The following is a 27,911-nucleotide window of genomic DNA, read 5'->3' as shown; positions in this document are numbered from 1 at the left end:
TTGTGGGCTCCTGGCTACAGCGTAGACAGGCAAATGCAGCTCTGCCTGCAGACGTGCGATGGCGTAAAAAACGTGTCCTAACAACCGTCCACAGCAAGCATACGGTGTGGCTGTGCTGCAGTTTAGCTTATTACGACATGAAGATCTCCCTAAGTGGAATGCAGTTAGTAAAAAGGAGTAACTGTGACAACACGTACTATAAACAAGTAGCTAATAAAATGGCGCCACCTTTGGCGGATGTCATATTTATCACGTACGCTAGTTTCCTTGAGCCAATACGTAGCCCTCCGCTGCTCGCCGTGCCGTGTTCAGAGACGGCCTCTGAAATCAGGTTGCGACACGTGCGAGCGCGCGCTCGCATATGCGCGCTTCCTTCCCGTCCTTACTTGCTCTGCTCGTCGAGCGACAGCGGAGACGGCTGGAGGCGGGAACGGCGGGAAGGCTTGTTGAGGCAACGACGCCCTCTGAATCTGTAATGGCGCAGAAAGCGCCTCCGAGCATATACACAGAGCGCTCCTACAGCGCCTTTTGAATGCACGCTCTCCGAGTCAGCTAACGTATCAGAGGGAGCTCTTTATGCGACACACTGCGAGCAGGCGTTTCAGTTCCAAAAGACGTACTGTTTCTGCTCTGTCGAGCATCTGACGTAAAGTCTCTCTTTGTTTCGGCATCAGCCTTTTGACATGCTTGGCACGTCTCACAACTTTTCAGCTCATTTGCCATCCTTTTGTCTCGGAGTGGGACCTGTGCTCGCCGTCATCAATTTTTTTTTTTTCGATCATCAGTCTTCTGACTGGATTGATGCAGCCCGCCACGAATTCCCCTCCTATACCAACCTCTTCATCTCAAAGTAGTACTTGCAGCTTATGTCGTCAATTATTTGCTGGATATATTCCCGTCTGTGCCTTCCTCTACAGTTTTTGCCCTCTGCAGTCTTCTACTACCATGGAGGTCATTCTCTCATATCTTAACAGATGTCCAGTCATCCTGTCCCTTCTCCATATCAGTGTTTTCCACATATTCCTTTCCTCTCCGATTCTGCAAAAAATCTCCTCATTCCTTGCCTTATTAGTCTACCCAATTTTCAACATTCGCCTGTAGCACCACATCTCAAATGCTTCGATTCTCTTCTGCCATCAATTATTATTTTTGTATATATTCCAATCTTCACCTTCCATCATATTTTTGCCCACTATAGGTTTCTCAGGTACCACGGGGTTATTCCTTGGTGTCAGTTTACTTTCGGCCTCCATTCTCTGCAAAACAAATTGTTCATTCCATCCAGAAGTCTTGTAATTTTGCCACTTTCACAGAGAGTAGTAGAGTCGTTGGCAATCCCTCTTGCAAATTTAATCCCACTACCTGCATTCGGGAGGACGACGGTCAATCCCTCGTCCGGCCATCCTGGTTTAGGTTTTCCGTGATTTCCCTCAATCATTTAAGGCAAATGCTGGGATGGTTCCTTTGAAAGGACACGGCTGACTTCCTTCCACGTCCTTCCTTAATCCAATGAGACCAATGACCTCGCTTTTTGGTCTCCTCCCTCAAATCACCCCAACCAACCCACTTCTGCCACTTTCTTTTGTTTCCCTCACTGATTCTTTGACACAAAAGTTGAACAACACTAGAGAAAGACTGCATCCCCATCTTACATCCCTTTTAATCCGAGAATTTCTCTAGGGCTCATCCATTTGTATTGTCCTCTTGTGTTATTAAGTCCACAAAAGCTTTGAACAGAGACAGTTTTGCAAACTAAATCTGTATCTACGCCTTTCGAGAGGAGATGGGCTACACTGGAGCATACGTTACCACGTTAAGCATGTCTCTGTCATAAACCATTATACCTGTAATCGAATCCGTGTCCAGCTGCTGCTTGTGAAATTACGTCATATTTGTTTCAGCACGTTCTGAAATGTACAATAAGGGATATATAGATCTTCACATTTGAAGACGAATATGGGCTCTAAAATTTTCACTATATGAATGTTTGTGTGAGTGTGTGTGTGTGTTTTCGGTTGTCCCGCTCTAAAGCTACTATTCGCATAGGCTCTTACCAGGCAAAATCTGCAAGAGTTCATGGAAAAGTCAATTATTCAGATATGGGAATAAAGGAATAAACTGGAAAAGTGTACCATTACAGTTTCTATAGCTTTCACTTCACATTCATACATACTAAGACATGGTTAACGAAAAATACGCAGGCACACACATATTGAAATAGAAACTGGAAACCCTAAAATTAATTATACAAAAAAGAAATTAAACAAATATATGTATTTTATATTTGGCACTCCACAGTTTGGATAAATATGTCAACGTTATAGTGTCGTCTCAGTTTCTGAATAACATGACGATCGTCACTTTTTTTAAAATTCATTTAACTTAATCACCAGTCAACAAGATAATGTGTTTCCAACTACTTATTGGTACAGAACTTACGTATAACATGAAGTAAACCGAGCTCTGCTTATGGAATTTACCGAAAGGGTGAATGTATGTCACAATATGTTTCACAAAACATGTAATGAAGTGTGTTAGAGATATTGGACCAGCCCCACAGCGGAAATGAAAGATCCGAAACGAAGAAGACGCTGCGTGAAAACTTCTGAACATCTTGTGCTTCTTACTGGCTTCTGACAAATTTCATGGTATGGGGGATACGAGAATCCTGGAGGCCTCGGTAGCGTTCTTATGGAGTTAGTCGCCCGTGCAAGAACTATTTACGTTGGCACGTAATGTGGTCTAGGGCTAGAATATTTGTTGAGCTGGGTCCCAGCCACTTCTTGAATTTTAAACAAAGTAGCAATGGCGGCCGAAACCTCCTTTATAAGAAGTCTCACTCTTTCTACCAAAGGCCTTGTGAAAGAGTAAGGAAGGAGACACTTGTTCGGGACACACTCTTATACTTGTTGAGAGAAATTGCGCATAAAAGGCTAAAGAGACGGAAATAATCAATGGCATGAGGATACAATCAAATCAACTCAATTAAAGACACATAATGTGTATCCGCACGATAGTTGAAAAGTGAGTTTATGGAATCTCTATTGGCAAAAGTTTTCAAATTGATCACCATTCCGATCTCTGTGAGGGGACTATCAAGAGGAAGTGACCACCATGAAAAGAGTGAACTGCCGCAAAAGCATAACATTATAGGAGTCGTAGCGTGGAATGTCAAGTCTGAAAGATGTAAAATCTGAAACGGGAATTGCAAAAGCTCATTTTCCATATAGTGAGAGCCAGTGAAGAGAATATTTTATATTGGGGGTAGGAATCGGTGTGCATAGGGAGCTAAAGAAAGGAGGGTGTTACGTGAACAGTTCAGTGGTAGAACTTCTCACATCAGAAACGTCAACAAACCAACGCCAACGACAATTAATGAAAACGGAAGTCACGCGCAGAAGGTGAAGGGATAGAGAGAGTATATTAGATGCTGAAAATGTAATGTAGTACGCAGAAGGACATGAAATTATGATTATCACGGGTGATTGGAACACTGTACCAGAAGACGAACTAGAAGACATAGATACCGACAGTATAGATCGTCATTAAGAAATAAGAGGAGGGAGTCTAATTGAGCTCCGCAGTAAATTTCATCTGGTGAAAGAGGATACACTGTTCAGAAGTAATGAGGAATAAGTACAGCTGCAAAGGCCCTGGAGAACGCGTGAAGGTTACATCGGAGTTAGACGGAATGTCCAAAATCGGATGATTTATAAGGGATACTCTGAGACATCAAGGGATCACCAATTAATATTGGAGGAAAGTGTGTGTGTGTGTGGGAGGGGGGGGGGATGGGGGGGGGGGGCGGGGGGGAGGTAAAAACGTAGAGGGAGCCCAAGAGATGAATACAAGAAGCAGAATCGGGAAGATGTAAGTTGCAGTAGTTAATCGGAAATGAAAAGCATAAGGTAGCATGGAGAACTGCATCAAACCAGTCTTCGGATTGAAGACCAAAGCAAAAACAACTCAGGAGCAATTTACAAGGAGCTATTTACAAGGAGACGTCACAGGAATCGGATTTTGTAATTCTTCATTTTTATGGTACGTGAAGTTCAGAAGTTAAGTATCAGTCCCCAGAAACAGTTCGATGCAACTCTCAGAGTCTCAAGAAAATATACTTTGAAGTTTTCCGAGCACCTTTAATTCGCTAAATCTAGGACGACTTCTCGATGGGTCTCGTGGCTCTGTGGCAGAATGCTTGTCTGCCACTTTGGCAGTCCGGGGCGATTCCCCCCCTCCCCCAATGCAAAGTTACAAAGAGAGTTGCATATTTTACGAGCATATCCGTGAAGCGTAAAATACATAACGATGAAAAGATTAATTTCAGGTGTTTTTTTTTTAAATTTAAATATTTTTATTAACATTCTTCTACAAAAGATCGGTAATTAAGAATTTATATTTTCATTAAAAACTGGAACATTGGGTACAATATTTAAATAGAAATAAGAAGATCTGCATTTTTCATAAAAAGTAACTATTAGGTATGTGTTAATTAGCATATATTTGAAGTTTTTTTATATTTAAATAACGTAGGTATTCCATCTGAACGGAAAACAAAATAAAAAATGACGAAAACAAGACTCGAACAAGTGTTGAGCAGTATCACGCACCTTTGTTGAAAAATCTGCATCGGTGGGAGTCGAACGCGTGCCGCCTACGGGGTAGGTGAGCATTCCACCACAGAGCCACAACGCCCAAGTTGAAATTGTTCTAACTTCAACGAATTACAGATGCTTCGAAAATATGAAAGTATATTTTCTCCGAGCCGAACTGCTATGAACGATTGATATTTTATCTCTCTAGCCGGCCGATGTGGCCGAGCGGTTCTAGGCGCTTCATTCTCGAACCGCGCAACGGCTACGGTCACAGGTTCGAATCCTGCCTCGGGCGTGGATACGTGTGATGTCCTTAGGTTAGTTAGGTTTAGGTAGTACTAAGTTCTAGGGGACTGATGACCTCAGATGTTAAGTCCCATAGTGCTCAGAGCCATTTGAACCATTTTTTTCATCTCTCATCTTCAGTTAACGTAAATATAAAAATACAAAAAAAACCATTGCTACTTAGTAATGACGAGGAGCAGGTTGAAGCTTAAGAGAAATGTTCGTAAAACAGAAACAAGTGCGATACGGAAATACTGAAGAGTGACTTGGAGCATTTGAGGTTCTCTTAGACCTTAGATACCGAGTTGATGAACACTAAAGGGCAAACACAAAAGTTCAAGAGACAACTGTTGTTACAAGGAGAGTAATTGCGAAGTATCATCGGGTAACAGAAAAGACATTCCAATTGACTGACGAGAGATGAAAATACGAAAATGCTCAGGAAAAGACAAGATTACACAAATATTACTGCCTTAGGAATGAAATAAACAGGAAATACAATGAAGCAAAGGCGAAATGGCAGCCGGAAAAAAGCGAAGAAATTGAAAAAGAAATTCACTTCGGAGAGAGTGGTTCAGAAGGTAAAAAAGCACATCTGTGTGATTAAAAGCCTAGTGGGCAACATTAAGAGTACGAGGACCTACACTATCAAACGTAGAAGTGGCAGCGGATAAGTAGTAAGAGGTAAGAATATACTGAAGGCATCTACAAGGAATAGGAATTTTCTAGTGACGTGATAGAAGAAGAAATGACAGTCTACATCGAAAATATAGGGGGGATCCAGCGTGAGTGAGAGATTGATCGACTTTTTAGGACTTGATATAAAATAAGGCAGAAAGCATGCATAATTATCTTTCGGAATTTCTGAAATCATTGGGGGGGGGGGGGGAGGGGGAAGTGGGAATCAAAAGACCATTCAAACGGGTTTCTGAGCTTGGTGACACAATATAAAACTTCGGAAGGGAGATGTATTTTCAGAGACCTCTGATCACTCACCAAGAATGTTCTTAGCTCATAAAAGGGAGGTCAGACTGATCTGCAGTGTTAGTTCGCGAAGTCCATGTAGACCGTTGTTTAGGTTCCTGGGAATTCTAATTCTGCTGTGTCTGTACATTTTTTATGTCATCTGTCCTGTGCCTGGTTTGGTGCTGCTCACCACGAATCCCGCTATCATGACAACTTCTCCATCTCAGAGCAGCATTAGCACTCAATGTCCTCAATCATTTGTTGCATATACTCCACTCCTTCCTACAACTTATGCCCTCAACAGTTCCCTCAAGTACTATGGAAGTTATTCCTTGAAGACACAACAAGTCTACTATAAATGCTTTTTTCCTTCTCGCTATTTTCCTTGTGTTCCTGTCCTCTCCTATTCATTGGAGAACCTCAGTTATTATTTTATGTGTCCACCAAACTTTCAGCATCCTTCTGCTGCACTAGGTATCAAACGCTTCATTTCCGTTTTCTCCGGTTTTCCCCTTAAGCTTTCATATAGTTCCGTAGTATTTGAACGTATTTTCCACCGTGGGATTTGTTGTTGGCGAAATTGAAAAATTGGTTCAAATGGCTCTAAGCACTATGGGACTTACCATCGGAAGTCATCAGTCCCCTAGACTTAGAACTACTTAAACCTAACTAACCTAAAGACATCACACAGCAGCGCGGTTCCGGACTGTAGCGCCGGCCGGTGTGGCCGTGCGGTTCTAGGCGCGTCAGTTTCGAACCGCGTGACCGCTACGGTCGCAGGTTCGAATCCTGCCTCGAGCATTGATGTGTGTGTTGTCCTTAGGTTAGTTAGGTTTAAGTAGTTCTAAGTTCTAGGGGACTGATGACCTCGTAGTTAAGTCCCATAGTGCTCAGAGCCTCAGAGCCGGACTGTAGCGCGTAGAATCGGGTGACATTGAATCATTCAGAACGAACAGCAACATTCATTCATTGAACACGATGGAAGAAATATATGTACTTGCACAATACTTTCAGCAGGTTTCATTTTAATAGTCTTCCACCAGAAATGAAGTATTCAAACTCAAGTTGAAAGATTTGCTTGCCGCGTACTCCTGTCACGCGTTGGAGTTTTTTTGCAGTAGTTGAGAAATTTTCTCAAAAAATGTTACTTATTCATACACTCCCAGTCAATTAAAATTGTTCAGAGGACATCGTATTCGCGGTTGACTGCAGAACTTATTTATTTCACAAGTGTAATTTCGGCCTTTGGGCCATTTTCAAGTCGTACTGCAAAAGATTTTGCTTCAGCACATGTTAGACTTTAAAGTTCTCCGACATGTGTACAAGCCATCGTCAAAAGTAAGACTTTTCACTGAAGAAATACAGAGACATCAGACAGCGAAGAGATTTTTGACGATGACCTTCAAGAAATAAAGTAAGTGACAAACTTCTCATTTCGTGTACAAAAGACAACAGGACCCTGACAGACCACATTTTCATAGACAGTGTTTAGACTAGAGGAAATAAAATATACTAAAGAAGAAAGAGAGGAAAAAAGAAAGAAATACCGACTCTCCACGAAGAAGTAATCCGAATGGGACGTATATCGGTTGATGTGATGTACATGTACAGATAAATAAACGATTACAATTTCAGGAAAGCTAAATGATTTGTTCAGGAAAAAGAGCTTCACAAATTGATTAAGTCAATAAGGCGTTGGTCCACCTCTGGCCCTTATGCAAGCGACAGAGATATTGGATGTCCTCCTGAGGTATACCGTCCCAAAATCTGTTCTATTAGAGTGTTAGATCGTTAAATTCACGAGATGGTTACAAGGCCTTGCCCATGATACTCCAAACGCTCTCAATTGGGGAGAGATTCGGCGACCATGCTGGCCAAGGTAGGGTTTACGAAGCATGAAAATCTCGCCGTGTGCAGAAGGACATTATGTTGCTGAAACATAAGCCCACGATGGCTTGCTATGAAGGAGGAAAAAATGGACGTAGAAAAATAACGTCGACGAACCGTGAAGCTGTAAGGTGCCGCTGTGAAAAGAAATGGCACCGCAGACCATCACTCCTAGTTGTCAGACCATATGGCAGCCCAAAGTCAGGTTAGAGTCCCACCGTTGTCTGGGATTTCTCCAGACACGTCTTCGGCCTGGAATCTTACTGACTGGAGTAGAATTGTCTTCAGTGCCGAGTCTCACTTCGAACTGAGCCCCGATGACCAGCGAAGATATGTGTGAAGACGCTCTGAACAGTTGTTTGATACCAACCTGACCGTCGCCCGCAATACTGACCGACAACCAGTAGTGAGCGTCTGGTGTGTCATTTCTTCTCACTGCAGTATGTTTGAAGCTGCTCGCCATCTGCAAAACTCGATTCGTGATTTACTGTCAGGAAGGTCACCGTACAAGATAAAATATGGAACTTTAAGGTTATCGATTCAACTAAATACCTAGGGATTAAAATTACTTGTAGGACCAACTTAAAATGGAAACATTACGTAGAAAATGTTATGGGGACTGCGACCTAAAGACTGCGGTCTATTGGCATAACACTTGTTAACATAGATTATACATTTAAATTTTAGGAAGTATTTTCTGGAGATGTGTCTGGAAAGTAGCCTTTCACGGAAGTGAAACATGGACGACTACCAATTCGGACACGAAGAGTGTAGAAGCTATAGAAGTGTTGTGCTGCAGCAGAATGCTGATAATCATATACGTAGATCGGATAACTACTGAAGAGCTGCTAAATAGAATTTGGGAGAAAAGAAATTTATGGCACAAAAAATAGTGATTTTTCTCTTAATAATTTTACCTTCTTAATTCTGTATTGGAGCGAAGGATAAATGAAGGGCTTATTTCAATAGTGGTAAAAGTCCATTTTTGTGAGATACAGAGTCATAAAGTTAAATGAGCGCTGATAAATCTGCAGTTGTGATACCAGATATATGCCAATATTGAAATAAGCCGTTCAAATGAAGGTGATAACTTTGAAAACCCACTCACTGAGTGCCTTTTGATTATTATGATTTTGACGACAGAGAATATTACTATCACAAGGTCCCGAGATCCACCTGAAGGAGTATTACAACGCCGAAGTTGTAATACTAGCAGCTCCTCTACCTCCTAGCTGCAGGCAACCGAATTACAAATAGCTGCTGTAATGGAGTATTAACGTTACTGTCGCCGCGGTGTATTAAATAGTCAGACGTATGATCGCTCGGATGGCGTCAGATCGTGTAACGTGGTTCCTGCGATTTGGGTAAAACCACAGAGAGGCACAGCCATGTGCAACAGCATTTCAGGGGCAGGAGTCACCTTCAACTATCATAGGTCGCAATAGCGGGTAGCCGAATAACAGCACAGGAAATTACTCGCCGTTACAAATCTGGACAAGAGTCAGAATACCATCTAAACCCTCCTGTCATCTCACATATGCGTGCATTTTCTTAAGAGACTCACGGGGCAGAGAGATTCGCACAAGCGCAGGAACACACTATTTGGAGTCTCCAAGAGAGGAAGAAAGTCGCCTGAACTGTTGACGTGCTATACACGTTGATAGGGGTCTATTTCTGGAAAACATTTGAGACACTACGGAACAAGATGAGCGTCCTTTGCCCTCGGTTGCTGTGGTCATCGTGGCTATGTAAGGCCCTACAACATCTTCATGTCTCGCGGAATCCATAGCACGACTCATTTTCATCACTAGTTAGGCGTCTACTGCAACGCGATTAATTTCAGAAGCTTTATACTCATGACTAGCATTGTCGCTGATTGAATTTGAGTTAGCAATATTCGTTTTCCTGGTGTAGTACATTTACTGTTACAGTACGGCTGTTTAAATTCTACACGGCAGTTCATGGTAAGTCGAGTTCACTGATCTCTTCATCCTATAGTTTCGCATAGGGGATGCTGAGAGTTCGATTTTTTCCATAAATTTGTGAATATTTTACTGCAAGTGCTTATGGATGAATGATAGAACCAACTTGTAACATTTTAGTTTAGTCAACAAAGGTCGTACGGTAAAATGTAGTAAGCAGGTTCGTTATAATACTCTGTGAGTTAATATCTTCGTTCTATTCTATCTGACGTTTGTGTAATGCAACGCTCTTACGGCAGATGCAGTGGTCCAAAAGAACTTATTTCACGTAAGGGACACCACTGTATCAAGACTCAGGCTACAACAGTGACAGAAGAAACCGCATTAAAAGCTGCATATGGGTGCTGTAGAAGTAAGAGCCCTTGAAGATTATACACACACTCTTTAAACATCGTATATGATTTGAAATGAAATTACATAAAATTCATATTTTTTCAAACAAAGCTGTCTAAATCGCTTACTGAATTGTTACGACATTTTATTGCAGCTGACGCTGAACTTATTTTTGCAAGTTCTAAGTCTCAAACTGATGGATTTTATACTCGAGACCTCATAATAAATGTAAATATATTAAGGGAAAGCTTTATGCGCAAACATTAACAGTGATCGCTGAGTCATTAAGGACATTTATTTTCTTTGTTAATATACACTACTGGCCATTAAAATTTCTACACCAAGAAGAAATGCAGATGATAAACGGGTATTCATTGGACAAATATATTACACTGGAACTGACATGTGATTACATTTTCACGCAATTTGGGTGGCTAGATCCTGAGAAATCGGTACCCAGAACAACCACTTCTGGCCCTAATAACGGCCTTGATACGCCTGGGCATTGAATCAAACAGAGCTTGGATGGCATGTATAGGTACAGCTGCCCATGCACCTTCAACACGATACCACAATTCATCAAGATTAGTGACTGGTGTATTGTGACGAGCCAGTTGCTCTGCCACTATTGACCAATTGGTGAGAGATCTGGAGAATGTGCTGGCCAGGGCAGCAGTCGAACATTTTCTGTATTCAGAGAGGCCCGTACAAGACCTGCAACATGCGGTCGTGCATTATCCTGCTGAAATGTACGGTTTCGCAGGGATCGGATGAAGGGTAGAGCCACGGGTCGTAACACATCTGAAATGTAGCGTCCACTGTTCAAAGTGCCGTCAATGCGAACAAGAGGTGACCGAGACGTGTAACCAATGGCACCCCATACCATCACGCCGGGTGATACGCCAGTATGGCGATGACGAATACACGCTTCCAATGTGCGTTCACCGCGATGTCGCCATACACGGATGCGACCATCAGGATGCTGTAGACAGAACCTGGATTCATCCGAAAAAATGACGTTTTACCATTCGTGCACCCAGGTTCGTCGTTGAGTACACCATCGCAGGCACACTGTTTGTGATGTAGCGTAAAGGGTAACCGCAGCCATGGTCTCCGAGCTGATAGTCCATGCTGCTGAAAACGTCGTCGAACTGTTCGTGCAGATGGTTGTTGTCTTACAAACGTCCACATCTGTTGACTCAGGGATCGAGACGTGGCTGCACGATCCGTTACAGCCATGCGGATAAGATGCCTGTCATCTTGACTGCTAGTGATACGAGGCCTTCGGGATCCAGCGCGGCGTTCCGTATTATCCTCCTGAACCCACCAATTCCATATTCTGCTAACAGTCATTGGATGTCGACCAACGCAAGCAAAAATGTCGCGATACGATAAACCGCAATCGCGATAGGATGCAATCCGACCTTTATCAAAGTCGGAAATGTGATGGTACGCATTTCTCCTCCTTACACGAGGCATCACAACAACGTTTAACCAGGCAACACCGGTCAATTGCTGTTTGTGTATGAGAAATCGATTGGAAACTTTCCTCATATCAGCACATTGCAGGTGTCACACCGGTGCCAACCTTGTGTGAAAGCTCTGAAAAGCTAATCATTTGCATATCACGGCATCTTCTTCCTGTCGGACTCGCATTCGGGAGGACGACGGTTCAATCCCGCGTCCTGCCACCCTGATTTAGGTTTTCCGTGATTTCCCTAAATCGCTCCAGGCAAATGCAGGGAGGGGTCCTTTGAAAGGACACGGCCGACTTCCTTCCCCGTCCTTCCCTAATCCGATGAGACCGATGACCCCGCTGTTTGGTCTCTTCCCCCAAAACAACAACAATCTTCCTGTCGGTTAAATTTCGCATCTGTAGCCCGTCATCTTCGTGACGTGGGAGTTTTAATGGCCAGTAGTGTAATTAGTCTGTCATTAACTAGGGGTAGTCATAAAGTCGTAATTATCACCCCAGAAAATATTATTTGCAACTGCGAAACTAGGCGATAGTGGTGGCCCTTCTTTAGAAGTTCACCCTTCAATTCGGCACATATTTTCGAATGATGGTAGCTTAGTGGTGAGTTCGGTTATATAACACCGCGTTTTGTCCGTTCAAGAACTATTCCACCTCTAAAATCAAGTAGTTATCATTCTGGAAGTACTTGTCATAAAGGAGGAAGATAAACAGAAAACGCCGACTGCATCGCAACATCTTATTTACCGACAATCGGTTTCAATTTGCGTTGCAGATCCTCTTCATGTCTGGCGCCGCAAAGCACAGTAGTCAACGTTGTATGAAACAGTTTCACACGACGTCGACAAACTGCGCTTGCCTACATAATATGTAAGCCACCGTACGATGCGTGGCGGAGGGTGTCCTTACAACTACCAGTCATTTCCTTTTCTGTTCCACTCACAAGTACAGCGAGGGTGAAACGACTGTCTATGCCGTCCGTTGTGACCGAGCGGTTCTAGGCGTTTCAGCCGGGAACCGCGCGACCGCTACGGCCGCAGGTTCGAATCCTGCGTCGGGCATGGATGTGTGTGCTGTCCTTAGGTTAGTTAGGTGTAAGTACTGCTAAGTCTAGGGGCCTGATGACCTCAGATGTTAAGTCCCATAGTGCTCAGAGCCATTTGAACCATTCGACTGTCTATATGCCTCAGTACGGGCCCTAATTTCTCGTATCTTTTCTTCGTGACACTTGCATGTTGTTCGAACCAACCAGCAACAAATCTAGCAGTCCGCCTCTGAACTGCCTCGACGTCTTCCTTTAATTCGTCCTGGTGCGGATCCCAAACACTCGAGAAGTACTCAAGACTAAGTCACACTAGCGTCCTATATGCGGTCTCCTTTACAGATGAACCACACTTTGCCAAAATGTTCCCAATAAACCGAGTCGACCACTCTCCTCCCTACTACAGTATTTACATACTCGTTCCATTTCATATCGCTTTGCAACGTTACGCCCAGCTGTTTTAACGACGTGACTGTGTCAAGCAGCACACTACTAATGCTGTATCCGAACATTATGGATTTGTTTATCCTGCTCATCTGCAACAACTTACAGTTTCCATCACACCAACTAGAAACTTTGACTAAGTCATCTCGTATCCTCTTACAGACACTCAACGACGACACCTTCCCAAACACTACAGCGTCATAAGCAAACAGCAAACTGCCACAGACTGGTGCTTACCTTGACCGCAGATCGTTTATGTAAACGTAACAGCGATCCTAGCACACTTCCCTGGTGCACTCCTGATGATACCCCTGTCTCTGATGAGATTTAGTCGTCGCAGGCAACGTACGGCGTTCTATTACTAAAGAAGCCTTCGAGCCACTCACACATCTCGGTACTTAACTGTCTGCAGTGGGGCAGCAGGTTAAATGCTTTTCGGAAATTTGGAAGTCTAAAGGAAGATATCACTGGGCGTCTGGAAGACGCAGATAAAAAGGAGATGGAGGTATTGAACCAAAGTTGTCTAGTCCAAGACAGCAATCTAATCGCTCTATAGATAAGGAAAAATAGTACGATGAACACTGTGAACCTAGTTCAACATTCAGAACAGAGGAAAAGGAAAAATGAATATAATTATACAGATTCATATCGAGGTTGACATTTTTGTAAGGACCAGCAACGAAATTGTAGCTAACAAAACACGGGCAGAAAAATTGCGTAAACATGTGCAACAAGAAATCATTGTCCATCAAAGCCAAAATTTGTCACCATCACACGGACATTCATACAGAAGCGATCGACGCCACAGAGACATCATCATTAAATACCAACGTCGAAGGCATCGAAAAAATTGAGCGACTAAGGAAAATGGTTGGATGCAAAATTCAAGATGGTATTTGGATGCTAGAAAGCTCAGAAGAACTCTATTCGCTGACTGAGCAGTTCACCTCACTTGCACGGAAAAGACATGTATATTCATATGAATGTAATTTTATACGTAACAGTGCATTTCTGTCATCAGGTAGATGGCCTAAAATAAATTGCTTAAGTTCCTTATGTATTCTGTATTTACATTGACAACCGTCTCTTCTTTTAATTGGTTGTGTATCACTCTCCATGTTTCATACCTTCTGATGCATGCTTGTCTAGTAATAATTTTGTTTTATTTTATTAGTTTTGTTTATTAATAGAAACTATTATGTAGGCATGTTATTTCTATTTTGTGCTAAAGGTTTTCCTGTCTACACCATTGTTATTAAGTACAGTTTTTACTTTTTGATTGCAAAGATGTTACTTACTGTATGTTTCTACTTCAGTCTAGATGTGGCACTTCTCTTCCAATGTTGTCTGCTAACATTTAACTTCACTGGTGATAATACTCAGTAAATGTCTGAAGATGGCCTTGTAAGCCGAAAACCGGTTAACAATAAAAGTAATATTGTAGAACAAAAGCAAACTGGTGCTTTTCATTTATTAAAATAAATAAATTTAATAAGTAAGTGGACAGAGAAAAATAAGTAAGTCAAAACAATCATGTGTTTGTCCTGTACAAAATAAACGGGGGTGTTGTTGAGCAGAGAAGAACACCTTGGATATCTTTCTGTGAGGCTTTGTCTTGACAGCCTGCTGTAATCTCTTCAGGAGATTTCGGTAGTATGTCTGTAAGACCGTTTGCTTCTTAGAGGCGTGATATCTTAGCACCATATCCCAAGAAAGAACTCAACTTACATGAACACCTCTCTCTTACTAAACCTCCATAAATATTTCAGTTTAGCCGGCGAGTCCATAGATGGTGGTATAAGGGGCGTATAACTGACCTCACTTTGGCAAATGAGTTTTACGATAACTGAGCCAGTCCGTTTTTGAACCGACATACTGAGCCGCTGCGTAGCACTTCTTCCTATCTGTTATGTGGAGATGCTCTAGTAGTTTTATGTCCCCTTGCAGAGCCATAGCAGCGCCGTTGGATTCTGAAAGTGCAATACGACTTTCTGCGTTTCATGTAATGAAGTGGGAATAAGTTTTTTGTGCAAATAATTTCTACATGGCATGCCATTATGGTGCGTTTTCCAAAAAAATCCTTGAATTGACTTGTTGGCACTGATTAAAAGCTAGCTATTAAGGGTACGAGAGCATGGTCTACCGCACCGCTAGGTCGGAAGGCATCCTATCGACAACTGCCGGCTATTGCGCACAGTCTGTAGCTTGAGTTTACAATCGGTACAGTTCGTATAGGATAGTGTAACCTCCCCACACGAAATTATTAAATAATTTTAAATATTAACAATGAATGTGATTCTAATTTAGTGTAACCTCTCTACAGAAATTCATTCACATTTAACCTCCACACAAAATTTGTTTCCCATTTAATGTACCCACAAAATTCTTTTCTCACTTAATGTAAGCTCGAAACAGAAAAATTCCTAAACCTCGTAATAAAAAATTAATTCAGTAACCTGATAAAATTTGGACGGCAGCAGTGCTGCGTCATGGCCCTGTAAGGTCATTCTGAATAAAAAGCAAAAATTCTCACCTCGATAAAGTCGGCAACTATCTGCTCTTACAATAGCTCTTTTCCGGCACAGCTCTGTGCAATGCTGGCCTATACATTTGTTATTTATGAAAGGAAGCAAATGATTTTTCTTTTGCAACAATCGGAATGATCATGTATTGAAAAAAAATATTAAATTCTTTAAATTGAAACGAATACTTGTTAGAAATTAGACAAAGATTATTATTAGGACATTTTTAAAAGATTTACATGTGAATTTACATAATATTACTAGATATGCGCGAGGCTGCTTTTTTTTTTTACCTTATGCAATAATACTCAGGCTCCGGCATCGCTGCACCGCGACCGGCCCAGCCAACATGATACACCAGACCAGACCAGAGCAGACACACACACAGGCAACAACTTACTGCTACTGCTACACAGTTCGTACTGCAGTCAACACTGCTCTTTGGTCTCAGATTCTCTTATAGCTTACATATCGCAGGCAGCACATACCTCTTACATAACCCTCCACTGGGGGGGGATTTGGCAGCGATGGTGAGTCAATTGGACTTGCCATGAGCAACAAATTTTCCTAAAATCTACTTAATTAACTAAGTTGACAGTCACAGAGTGTATACATATATGTAAGTACAGAACATGAAATGAAATAGAGTGCACATGCACTGAGTACAGAACATATCAAGAAATCACAAAATATATACACAATTTTTCTTAATTAACTAAGTTTACAGTCACAGAGTATATACATATATATAAGTGCATAACATGAAATGAAATATAGTGCACATGCACTGAGTACAGAACATATCAAGCAATGACAAAATGTATACGCAATGAGTACAAATCATATTAACAAATGACATAAAGGGCATACACACTGTAGTATTTTTTGTTACCATTTTACTAGAACTAGGATAGGAAAGGGAAGGATTGCACCATGGTTGTAGCACATTAGGTTGCACGTAGCTGCACTGGAAGTCCATATCTTTCTACAGAAGCACAACACCAAGTGAGACAATCTGAAGTTCTCCTCCCTGAAGTATTAATCAGTGTAGCCATGGCACTGAAATGTCATATTAATATTCCATGTTATCATTTTGGTAGTACATTAGGTACACCAAACAGTGGAACCATAGTAACATCTCCATTGTTCAGGGTGGTGGACACCATGATGTGTCAACACCACACTCATTCACCAACGTAGAATTAGTGCAGAAACCAAATATAGTGCTCCATGATCATGAGGATAGACGGGACAAACGTATATTGCAGTAATTTCTGGTAATTAGGTCAGAAGGTGAAGGACATTAAGTCTCATGCTAGTCATCATTAAGATTTACACTAGTCTATCACCCGATTTGACTAACTGTTGGCACTCATCACCTAGTTACTGAACACTTTTGTACTATGTATGAAGTATTACAGAATAATGTTCATAAATCATCTGATTACAGTGAACATTGGCACTCATTGGCCAGTTACAAACCATCTGAAGTCATCATTCAAAACAGGAGCTAATGAATGGCATAGTATTAACATAATTCACCTAGTTATAGTAATCATTGGCACTCATTGCCCAGTTACAAACCATCAGAAGTCATCATTCAGAACAGGAGCTAATTATGTCATAGTATTAACATAATTCACCTAGTTATAGTAATCATTGGCACTCATTGGCCAGTTACAAACCATCAGAAGTCATCATTGAAAACAGGAGCTAATGAATGGCGTAGTATTAACATAATTCACCTAGTTATAGTAATCATTGGCACTCATTGGCCAGTTACAAACCATCAGAAGTCATCATTCAAAATAGGAGCCAATGAATGTAGCATCAAGCTACTGGTATTCATATATAATAGCATGTAGGTGACATAATACAAAATTAAAATAAGAAACAGGGCATTCATTGGGCAGATACTAAACATATAGCAAGTATTGAATAGTAAAAAACATTTTTCATCATTCAAGTGACATACAACATATTTAAAATAATTATTGGCACTCATTGGCCAGTTACAAAGCATTCTTATATTTTTATAAAACCTTATTCAGTATTATTCAGAAGTTATCATTCAAAATGAGAGTTAATTATTGGCATAGCATTTATAAAGTATAACAAAAATATTATTTACAGAAATTATTGGCATAGTATTTATGCATTATTACAAAGTGTCATTCAGTATTACTTAGAACTCATCATTCAAGTGACATAGGACATATTGAAAATGTAACACTGTAACTATTACTCAAGGTTTGTAATTAGAAAACATCATTCAGTATTACTCAGAATTCATCATTCAAGTGACATAGGACATATTGAAAATGAACATACTGTAACTATTATTCAAGGTCTGTGATTAGAAAACATCATTCAGTATTACTCAGAACTCTCTTAAACTGGTAGCATTATTTGGGACTGGTAATATATTTTTTTTCCTAGCAATGCATTGCGTTGGGCTCGATAATTAATTGCTGGGGGATGAAAATATTTGCTTTTGACTTATTGCTGCAAATGAGGATAGGTAACGTCATTCGTCATGAGTCAGCTGTAGCAAGGTTATGAAACAAGTAGAGTATATGTGAACACATTCATGAATGACACACACAAATGGGTAAAAAAAAATGCAAGTACTAGAACAGGTTTAATGATTAACTGCTTATAGCATATTAATTTCGTGAATAGCTTCTCCTAGAAAAAATACGAAATGGATTATTAAGCTGAAAGAAGAAACGCATATTATCCTGAAAAGTAGTGAACTTCGAATTAACAGGTAATGAAATGTGTATTCAATATATATGTACTCTAGCTGTCCTTTCCAAAACCTTCAGTCATTATACCATGCGACATAAGACATACTGTCGAAACGAACTGCAACAAATACTTAAATAACTACATAGCATTTCTTAACTAACAGTAAATACATAAACTTCATCATTATTCTCATCTGCAAAGAAAAACTTAAAAGTGGTGCGTTTAGTGGCCATATAAAATTTATCACTATCATCACCTGTAAACAAAAACTTCATTATTCATATCACCATAACTTTATTATTATCATCACCTGCAAAGAAAAACTTCATTATTCGTATTACCGTATTCTTCATCACTATTCATCATCATTCATTATCATCTGCAAAAAGACACTTCATTATTCATTATTCATATTACCATTTACTTCATACAACTATTCATAGTATAAAGTTCCTTATTTCTAGCATATTTCATCACTAAAACTAAGATGTGTAGTTCTGTCTGACAGCCTGCATCAATCGCCTCGTATTCTGAAAGAAAAATAATTAGTTAAGACTGCTATCATACGATGTGTACAGTATATTCATGTTAATGTTTGTTAATTCTGATCCATTTACTCTTCGTGACGAGGTATTGCATCTCTTTTCGTTCATTCCGAAGGTGAAATTCCCATTTCATAGTAATCCGCTGTGGTTTGTTTCATTTATTTCTTTTACACGTTATTGCTTTCTGAAAATGATGAACAATGATTAATTCCTTGCATTTAAATCATATACCCATTAAATAAAAACTGGTTTCTAGTGATATACACTCCTGGAAATTGAAATAAGAACACCGTGAATTCATTGTCCCAGGAAGGGGAAACTTTATTGACACATTCCTGGGGTCAGATACATCACATGATCACACTGACAGAACCACAGGCACATAGACACAGGCAACAGAGCATGCACAATGTCGGCACTAGTACAGTGTATATCCATCTTTCGCAGCAATGCAGGCTGCTATTCTCCCATGGAGACGATCGTAGAGATGCTGGATGTAGTCCTGTTGAACGGCTTGCCATGCCATTTCCACCTGGCGCCTCAGTTGGACCAGCGTTCGTGCTGGACGTGCAGACCGCGTGAGACGACGCTTCATCCAGTCCCAAACATGCTCAATGGGGGACAGATCCGGAGATCTAGCTGGCCAGGGTAGTTGACTTACACCTTCTAGAGCACGTTGGGTGGCACGGGATACATGCGGACGTGCATTGTCCTGTTGGAACAGCAAGTTCCCTTGCCGGTCTAGGAATGGTAGAACGATGGGTTCGATGACGGTTTGGATGTACCGTGCACTATTCAGTGTCCCCTCGACGATCACCAGTGGTGTATGGCCAGTGTAGGAGATCGCTCCCCACACCATGATGCCGGGTGTTGGCCCTGTGTGGCTCGGTCGTATGCAGTCCTGATTGTGGCGCTCACCTGCACGGCGCCAAACACGCATACGACCATCATTGGCACCAAGGCAGAAGCGACTCTCATCGCTGAAGACGACACGTCTCCATTCGTCCCTCCATTCACGCCTGTCGCGACACCACTGGAGGCGGGCTGCACGATGTTGGGGCGTGACCAGAAGACGGCCTAACGGTGTGCGGGACCGTAGCCCAGCTTCATGGAGACGGTTGCGAATGGTCCTCGCCGATACCCCAGGAGCAACAGTGTCCCTAATTTGCTGGGAAGTGGCGGTGCGGTCCCCTACGGCACTGCGTAGGATCCTACGGTCTTGGCGTGCATCCGTGCGTCGCTGCGGTCCGGTCCCAGGTCGACGGGCACGTGCACCTTCCGCCGACCACTGGCGACAACATCGATGTACTGTGGAGACCTCACGCCCCACGTGTTGAGCAATTCGGCGGTACGTCCACCCGGCCTCCCGCATGCCCACTATACGCCCTCGCTCAAAGTCCGTCAACTGCACATACGGTTCACGTCCACGCTGTCGCGGCATGCTACCAGTGTTAAAGACTGCGATGGAGCTCCGTATGCCACGGCAAACTGGCTGACACTGACGGCGGCGGTGCACAAATGCTGCGCAGCTAGCGCCATTCGACGGCCAACACCGCGGTTCCTGGTGTGTCCGCTGTGCCGTGCGTGTGATCATTGCTTGTACAGCCCTCTCGCAGTGTCCGGAGCAAGTATGGTGGGTCTGACACACCGGTGTCAATGTGTTCTTTTTTCCATTTCCAGGAGTGTAATTAAGCATACAGCATAGCATGACGGAAAACGTAATATGTCAAAAACACAGACAGTGTGCAGGTGCAAAAATATACACAGAGTATCATAATGTAGTAGCAAAAAAATGTAAAATGGTCACGATGTTGAGATATCATAAGGCAAAAATGTGAAAGTCAACTGCTATTTGTTATATCTTAAAGATTTCATAGTGCATACAAAGAAACAGGAAAACAATCATACATACATAAAATATGGGAAATGTGCATGGTCTGATATATAACGACAAGAAATGACTTTCTTTGTGTTCAGTTTGTATGTTGCGTAGTTGATAGAGGCGAAAGTTGAAGACTTTAATGGAGAGAGAATTTGATAAAATTAATATGTCACTAGATAGAATTGCATAATTGTTCATAAAATATGTAAGTTTATCTGGAAAAATGTGTACGGTCTATGTGCAACGACAAGAAAAGCGACCTGCTAACCTTACCTTGCCGGGCACTTACCAAGAAAAAAGTATGATAATCATCAGTAAGTGTTCACATAGATATAATTGCATAAGTGGTCATAAAATGTGTAAGTTTATCTGGATAAATGTGCACGGTCTGATGTGTAACGACAAGAAAAGCGACCTGCTAACCTTACCTTGCCGGGCCCTTGCCAAGAAAAAATATAATAATCATCAGTAACTGTTCATATAAATATATTTGTATAAGTGGTCATATAAAAATCAGGAAATGGCATTACAGTGTGATAAATCATAAAGTATGTTCATTCAATAAAGGGTTTAATATTGGAGACATGGTGATTGCCTTTACTTTTTATGGTTCTCAGAGTTTCGACGTGTACTACATTGGGGTGAGGAATGCTGCGAATTCTATATGGACCTGCGTATAGAAGCTCAAGTTGACTACATCTACTCTTTCCTCTGTTAGATAAATAGTGTGTACGCACTAATATCTTCTGTCCAATGTCAAAGTCACGGCGTGTACAAACCTGTTTTTGCTGTCTTCTCCGGCGCACTGCGGCACGTTTGATGTTGTTCAGCGCAATGTCAATTATTTCATGATGTCGTAGTCGACGAGATGTAGGACAGGATACCAATTCTTTAATTTTGTTAGGTGGTTCAACATTTTTCAGTATAACAGTCGGAGATACCATAGTAGATTCATTTGGTATGGAATTAATTACATCCTGGAATGAGAGTATTTGTGTGTCCCAATCAATATGTCTTTTATGGCAGTATATTCTACACAGTTTACCAATTTCTTTCATTAATCGTTCACAGGGGTTCGAAGAAGCATGATACTTGGATATATAGATCGGAGAAATGTTTCTTGTTCGTAACATACGTGTCCATATAGCAGATCGAAATTGTGGTCCATTGTCGGAAATTACTTTCAATACATGCCCTACATGAAATAAAAAAGTTTTACAAATGCTTTCGAAACAGATTTAGCAGTAGCTTTGCGTAACGGAGTGAAGGTAACAAATTTTGAAGTGAGTTCAACAGCGACAAAGATGTAGCAAAAACCTCTATTAGGTCTGGGAATCGGACCAAAAATGTCTACAGCGGCCATGTGTCTCAATTTAACAGGTACAATGCGATGTAACGGAGGAATATGTGAAGTCGTGTCTGACTTAGCTTTCTGGCAGATTTTACATGAAGCTAAAACTCGTCGAATACGTTTCTCCATGTTGGTAAAATAACAGTTCTGTCTCAGTATTAGAAAACCTTTTCTGGCTCCATAATGTGCGTAACTTAAATGAGTAAACCAAATTATTTTGTTAACAAGCTCGTGAGGAATGCATATTAACCAGTTGTTGCTGTCAGGGTGAGAGCGGCGAAACAGAATATTATTGCGTACAGTGTAATGGTTTCTAATGGTAACATTATTCCTATCTTGCCAATGGTGTTTTATTTCTTTCCATACGTTGTCTTTACTCTGCTCTTGTGCTATGTCTCGTAATGACGACGAAATGAAATTTTCAAATGCAACTTGTTGAATATACATGACGCTGAAATTTGCTTTGCAGAAGTTGGTTGCGATGTCTTGCTGATTGTTGCTGAGAGAACGGGATAGTGCGTCTGCTACAATATTTTGTGTACCGGGAATGTGAACAATTGTAAAATTAAATTCTTGTAAATAAAGTTTCCATCTGCTTAATCTGTCGTGTGTGAATTTAGCGGAAAGTAAAAACTGTATAGCTCTATGATCTGTGTAAACGGTAGTGTGTCTTCCATAAAGAAAATGTCTAAATCTCGTAAATGCCCATACAACACATAATGTTTCAAGTTCTGTAACAGAATAATTGCGTTCAGCAGGTGACAGAATGCGACTCGCAAAGGCGATGTTTTTAACTACTATAGTACCATCTTCTTCAATTTCCTGAAAAATATATACGCCTAAAGCGGTGTTAGAACTGTCGGTAGCAATGGAAAAATTTCTAGTAAGATCTGGATGTGATAAAAGTGGTGCATTCAACAAAGCTTGTTTCAGATTGACAAATTCAGAACGTGCTTGGCTATCCCAGGACCAAATAGTGTTTTTACCCGTCAATTGACATAATCTAGGGGTGTCTTAAGTAGAGTAATGAATAAATTTACGAAAAAAGTTAATTAAACCCAAAAAACTGCGTAGTTGTTTCTTCGTCGTAGGAACAGTAATGTCACGTAAAGCTTGAAGTTTTCCGGGTCAGGCGCAATGCCTTCTGCTGAAATTACATGTCCAAGAAATTTTACAAAAGTTTTGCCAAAGTGCGATTTGCTAAGATTAACTGTGAGTCCTTGTGCACGTAAAGTTCGTAACAGTTGTTCAAGAATCAGATTGTGTTCAGACCAGTTAGCTTCTGCAATAAGAATGTCGTCTACATACGTTGTGATTCTGTCTTTAAGTTCTGTCGGAAGTATACTATTCAAACCGCGAATAAATGCTGCTGAAGAAATAGTTAAACAGAACGGTAATTTACAAAACTGATAACTGTCACCAAAAAAGAGAAAAGCTGTGTACTTTCTGCAGTTCGGATGGAGCTGAATCTGCCAAAATCCCGATTTCAAATATAACGTGGAATAAATAGCAGTACCATGAAATTTCTGTAGAAGTTCTTCCAGTGTCTGTGGGCGATCTGTTTCATTAATAATAATGTCGTTGATGTGACACGAATCAAGTACGAGACGAAGTGTACCATCCTTTTTCTTAACAATATGGAGTGGGTTTATGTACGGACTAACTGCCGGTTCAAGCATAGCTTGCAATTCTTTCTTAACTTGTTCTCTGTGAATATGCAGAAAGGGATAATGTTTGGCTTTAAATGTGTCGTGCTGTTTAACTTGAAATTCATACATAAAACCGGACATAGTACCAGGGACGTTGTCAAAAACTGGAGCTTACTGTAAAAGAATTTTGCGTAGTTGCGTGCGTGTCGTTGATGTGACACGAATCAAGTACGAGACGAAGTGAACCATCCTTTTTCTTAACAATATGGAGTGGGTTTATGTACGGACTAACTGCCGGTTCAAGCATAGCTTGCAATTCTTTCTTAACTTGTTCTCTGTGAATATGCGGAATGGGATAATGTTTGGCTTTAAATGTGTCGTGCTGTTTAACTTGAAATTCATACATAAAACCGGACATAGTACCAGGGACGTTGTCAAAAACTGGAGCTTACTGTAAAAGAATTTTGCGTAGTTGCGTGCGTTCGTCGTCTGTATTTGCACTGCTGTGTTTAACTTTATCAGAAATCATTTGTATAACGTCATAGTCGGCTTCGTCTGGAGTATTATAGTTGTGTACGTACGTATCTGTGAACAATGTGGAATGACAGTCTATGTTACGTGATGCGGAAACGACCTCTGTACGATTAATTGCTTGTTCTTCTGCAGATAAAGAGTGCTGGAGTTCTAAAGCCAGTTGTACATTTTCGTCCTTTAACATTAAATAGGAGTTTTGAAAGTCAATAATTGCGTCGTGTTGTACCAGAAAATTCTTACCTAAAATAACGTCTGTTGTCAATAAGGGAACAATCCAAAAATTTGAGTGAAATGTATGGCCTGCAATACAAAATGATAAGTGTGTCTGTAATTTTAAATCTACTCCTTTACCAGATACTGCTCCTTTTACTTTAGTTTTGCCTAATGGTAACGTAGGATAGGTATTCTCTTTGTAACATTCGTTGAAAGTTTCCTCATTTATAACTGACATAGGTGATCCAGAATCGATTACTGCTGAAAATTTGGATGATCCAATCTTTAACTCAATGACAGGGTGTGAAATGGTTTTTTGAATAACTGGTTTTTCCTGCAAAAGGGTGTCTCGGATGTCGTCAAAAGTAATAACATTTTCGTGAACGAGATTCTGCGTGTCAAAAGTATTGCTTGCGTTGCTGGAAGATGCAACCTGTACTATACCTAGTCAAATTCTATCTGACGTGCTATCATTTGCGGGAGGATGCTGTGGCATTTCCACTATTTGTACTGTTCTGTTATTTCTTCCTGACGTATTACGTTCGGGATGATATCTACTATCTGGTTCATTCATGATAATATGTTGTTGCGGATGATTTTGCTGCTGATAAGACCGACTGTTATTAAACGTACACTGAAAATTGTGACCATTATTTTTACGTCTGTCATGATAGTCATTGCTATATGGCGCGTTGCGATAGGAATTGAAATGATCTGTTTTCTGTACGTACTGGTTTTCTTGTTGCGGTGCGTTACTATTTGGTGGAGCCGACGCTATGAGTGTAGGCGGCGAAACATTAAAGCTTGGTTGACCTCGTACATTACATTGTTGGTTAGGTATGCTAATCGGCTGGCTTTGATGCTGTTGCGGTGAAAAGCGTCTATTGTTACCAAAATGTGTTTGCGACTTCTGAAAATTTTGTACTTACTGATGATTACAATTTTGTCTGTTATTAAAATTACGCTGATACTTCTTATCATTTCTGGAGTGTCTAATGAAAATTGTCACTTTCGGTAAAACTTGTCTTATCGGGTTTTCTTTACTCATTCTTAATCCTAGATAGATCGATAGGTGAAGAGCTGTTTTGATAGATATAAAGGATACTAGTAGAGAAGGCGGCAGTGCAGAAAACTAAAGATGAAATAGCACTACTACAGCTCGGGGCCCTGTGCACGCTACGGCACATATTCATCGAAGTGTAATGAATCCCCTGAGGTCAATTACGCGCTGCAAATAAATTTTAGTTTCTGGGTTACAGGCAATGGCGGTAAAAATTCAAAAACAAATTGTCGTATCCATGCCAATTCTGGTTTCTGCACTACAGGCCAAGCTGATGAAAATACAAAAATAAATTGTCGTATCCAGTCGAAAGAGTGAATCTGTGTTCTGTTATTTTTAAATACTTTAAATTTTCTCACGGATAGAAAATGCTTGTAATCAACGTTATCGTCTCTGAATGTATGAACAGGTTCAGGTTTGTGTAACAATCAGTTTGTCTGCGTCTCTTCGGATTCTAACTCACGTACTCTCCGTAAATTACCTAAATGATACTGGCTGTGTGAGTCTGACAAATGTTCGCAAAGTGGCGTATACTGTGATGTGTTAAAGGCTGAAACATTTTTCATTTCTGTCACTTCTTGCTGTAAAGTTGACAATTTTCTACGTAATGTATTATTGGACGAACCTATCTCACTGATCGTCTGCTGCAAATTTTGAAATTCAGGTGTTTGATTAAACGAAACAGGTGACGTATCGTCTGATTTGGTGTCATTATTACTTTCGATAACATCAACACGACTGGCCAATTCATCATATTTTTCAGTCAGTGCTTTTACCTGATCATCGTTTTTATTATCACGAGCATTAATTTGTTTTTGTATTTTATGTGTGGTTTCGTTCAATTTTTTAACGTCTGCTTTGATGGCATCGGGATCCTGAATTAATTCTAATTGTTCCAAGTCTGTCGGTCATTGTCTGAAAGTCTACTGTGTGTGTGTCTGTTTTTGTTTTAAGATCACAGATTTCATCATGTAATTCGGTGTTCAACTGTTTGATAGCATTAATTTCGTCTGATACTGTAGCAATATTGTTGTCTACGTATGTTTTTGCTTTCGTAAACAATTTACGTTTATCTTCCTGTCTGTGTGCAGTAATTGTTTCCATGACTTGTCGCTTTGCTTTATTCTGTTCCTGTATAAATTTACGGTAACGCGTTTCACTGTTTTGTAGGTGGTGATTAAAACGTTCGTCAATTTGGCTGTTCTGTTGGTCAAATTTCGCGTCTACTTTTGCATTCAGTGTGCGTGAAAGTTCTGCTGACATTAATTTAAACTCGTCGCGTAACTGTGTTGCGTTTTCAGAGCATTGTTTAGCGACTGCACTAATTTCGTCTCTAAGTATTTTATTTGTGGCTTAATTCTTGTGCCACAGATCTAATTTCTTCACTACTGTTCCTAGCACAAGCCTTCATTTCCTCACGTAATTGTTCCTTAGTATCATGACATTGCACGGCAACGGCTGTAATCTGTTCACTAAGCTGTTTGGAATTGTTATCTAGTTTTTCATTAAATTGTTTGTAACTGTTGTCTTGTTTATCATTCGACTGTTTAAGACTTTCATTAATTTGTTTTTAATTGTTGTCTTGTTTTTCATTAAGTTGTTTGAAGTTGTCGTCTTGCTCTTTCTTCGACTGCAGCAATATTGCCATAATTTGATCCAAGCCAAAATTAGCGACTCTATTTTCTATGCTGTGTAATGGTGTATCTATATGTGTCACGTTTTGTGTAACCATTTGGTTATTCTGTGATTCTTGAAAATGTTTGCTAATCGGATGTGCACTGTTGGTCACTACACCGGAATCAAATAAACCTGACGTATTCTGATTACACTGTTCATTTTCGTTAGAAACATTTATCTGTTCGTTACGTAAATTTTGCAAACCGGGTGTGTCAAACTGGGCAGCGTTCATTGTGTCGGAACGTGCCGTGTCATCATTTGCCGTTAAATTAAATTAAGTGTGGACAGAAATGAATTTGTTTGCTCATCATCTGGAATCAAACCATGACTAGTGATCGCACACACTGATTATCTGTAATTAGGGGATCATCATTATTACACTGAATGTCGCAAGTATTATCGGTCAAATTATTCGAGTCGACTATTTCACTCATTGCACATCGCGATGTACTGTTAACAGTTTTTCGCGGCATTTTCACTAATCAAAACTAAGCACTAAGCACAAAATGAAACAAAGACAAAGCGAAATGAAACAAACAATTACAACAAAGAGCAATAAATTGCCGATGATCTGTGAAAGAAAGAGTGACAAATTAGTAAATGCGTTGCGCCAAATGCACACTACATTTAAGTAAATAAGAGCAGATATATGACTACTTCTCAGAAATTCACAAAGGAAATCCGATCCTGGCCGGTTGTCGCCTAGTGTAAACCCCCCC

The 27,911-nt window shown here is 40.6% G+C and overlaps 1 long non-coding RNA gene across 1 annotated transcript in view; it reads left to right on the top strand.

The window, feature by feature from the left end:
• The window catches only part of LOC124789740, a 926,922-nt gene that overhangs the window by 420,821 nt on the left and 478,190 nt on the right, over positions 1-27,911 (top strand). The window lies entirely within an intron of this gene.

This window comes from Schistocerca piceifrons, chromosome 3 (genome assembly GCF_021461385.2).
Source record: "Schistocerca piceifrons isolate TAMUIC-IGC-003096 chromosome 3, iqSchPice1.1, whole genome shotgun sequence".
Lineage (NCBI taxonomy): Eukaryota > Metazoa > Arthropoda > Insecta > Orthoptera > Acrididae > Schistocerca > Schistocerca piceifrons.
Note: the sequence above shows the minus strand (reverse complement) of the source record. Positions and strands in the feature narration are given on the sequence as shown.